This window comes from Rattus norvegicus, chromosome Y (genome assembly GCF_021556685.1).
Source record: "Rattus norvegicus strain SHRSP/BbbUtx chromosome Y, alternate assembly SHRSP_T2T, whole genome shotgun sequence".
Taxonomy (NCBI): Eukaryota; Metazoa; Chordata; class Mammalia; order Rodentia; family Muridae; genus Rattus; species Rattus norvegicus.
In genome coordinates this window covers 18,455,670-18,458,169 of record NC_141555.1, presented here as the reverse complement: position 1 = coordinate 18,458,169, position 2,500 = coordinate 18,455,670, and positions in this window count along the sequence as shown.

Sequence of the window (2,500 nt, the reverse complement as noted above, 5' to 3'; positions counted from 1 at the left end):
GTCTCTTCTCTGGTCTCCAGTGCGAAGGATTCAATCCTAAAAAAAGACGTACCTGCAGATGACTAAAAAAAATAAAAATAAAGAATAGATCTTGATTAAAGTACTGGGTCAAGATGTAACATCCTACCACAAAGATCAGATTAGAAGTAGATTTGACAAACACATATACATGTGTGTGTATGTTAAATCAGACTTGTATGTCTGGTATTTTAAGAAATCTTACCTGGGTGAAGATTATTTTTATTGTCACTTTGAATCTCTTCACAAGGATTTTATTGAGAATATGTGTGTATCGGTGTAAATTTGTCTGTAATATTCAGTCTTCCTCTCTTTCTGTCAGTCGTCTGTAATTCTTTCACCCTCTCTCTGTACCATTCTGTTTACCTCATTTTACCCCTGCCTCACTTTCTCTCTCTTGTTCTCTGTCAATTGTTGGATAATACCAGATTCAACATGGGATTTTAATGTATCCAATCCTTTGTCCACTTTATGGAACCGTCTAAGAAACTTTTAATGCTCTTTAAATGTCTAATCAAAATTTTAAACAGAATATATGTGGTCCTATGATATTTTAGGAGGCAGATATTAAATGACTGTCTCTTTGTGGTTGTTCAGTATAGTGGTGTTGAAATTATGCATATTGAAGTGATTTAATATTGGTACATCCAATACATCCAGTAAATATTTAATGCTTTAAAAAGTATTCTAGATTTGGAACTGTAAATATAAAAAGTGCTTTCTCCACGTTTCCTCTCATCTCTTTAATTTTGTTAATTCTATCCATTCTTTAATTAACTTGGCCAGAGGTAATGACAATCTTGTTAATACTTTCCATGAATGAACTCTTCCTTTCATTCATTATATTGTTTTCCTCATTTTATTGATTTCAGACGTGATGAGTTGGATATACATGTTATACCCCTTCCACAAGGCTCAAAGGCCACCCTAAAGCAAGGTGCAAAGAGACAATTGGTGCCCAAAATGTGGGGGTGATCATAGGGAAATCATGACTTCTGGATACTCAGAGTGCTGACCTCATGATACACAGCAGCTGTGATTCCCTGCACAGCTTCAAGTCAGTCAACCATCCAGAATGCAGTGTAAATGTGTGAAAGCTGTTACTCCTAACTGACATACTATGGACAGTTAGTGTCTTCTGTTGGAGGGTTGTACGTTTTTTGTAAGGGAGAATCATGGGGTTATTAAATAGTATTTTAATGTAGAAGATATACAAAGGTAGGATTCAAAGAAGTATAGTGATGTAGGTAAAATAAACGGGAAAATTATCATTAAAATGTGTTTGTGGAAATTCTCAAAAAATAAATCAAAGTATATTCCTCAATGTTATGTACATAGAGAATGTTTTATTACACAGTGATGTTTCATAAAGTGACCTTAATGAATTCTGTTATTTACAACATATATGACAATTCGATGAGTATAGTGAGAGCACATTGTAAGATTTGACCTTAGTAAATATAAAGTGGCTATTTTCAAATATAGTAAGCATTTTTTCCATGTCCACGTTCAAAAATGGGCTTCTATAAATCATAATGAAAAAACTAAAACTCTGTATATACATAAAAAAATTGATTGGGTAAGTATCTAAACAAAATATTCACAATTGAAGAAACTTAAATGACTAAGAATCTAATGCAAAATATATATCATCCTTATATATTACAGAAATGCAAATCAAAATTATTCTCACATTTTTCATCCCTTTCAGAAACTTTAGTTTAATAACACATGAGCCAACTTATCTTTACTGTGTAATGGAGAGGGGAGAACACTGCTATTCTCCTGGGGGGAAACAAACTTCTACACCAACTTTAGAAATCAGTATGATGTTTCTTCATGAATGTAGAAATGGATACACATCAATATATAACTCAAGGACATATATCCAAATGTTGAATTATTCTAGTATAGAGACCCTTAATAATTTGGAAATATTCATGTTGTTCTTTAACAAATGAATGCATAAGGAATATATGGTTCATTGACAGACTAGAAAAAGCAAAGCATGTAATTTTCAGGACAGTGAATGGATCTTGTGAAAGTCATCATAGATGACGTAACCTAGATAAAAAGGGAAAATGGGATACTTATTCACTTTAATCTGAATATTAATTCAGCATACTGTGTATTTGTATGATCAGTTTAGTGTCAGCTGTCCTCATTTTGGGAAGTACAAGTGCACTTATGAATTGCTGAGGGATACTGTCAGGAACAGGAATGTCAAAAGTGAAAAGACAGGGAAGAGGGCGACAATGGAGGGAATATAGAGATGTACAGCTACAATTGAGTGAAATTTCCGTCATAGAATGGAAACATAATGGAGTAGAAACACTTTTTTAAAATTTTTATCAAGGCTAATAAAGATTTACAATAGGTACAGGGACAGAAGATCAAATATTGGTTGGGTTTATCTATGTAAATTTTCATTTTAAGTACATCTCAAAAATGAATTTCAGCTTTCAGTAAACCTGTAGTACAG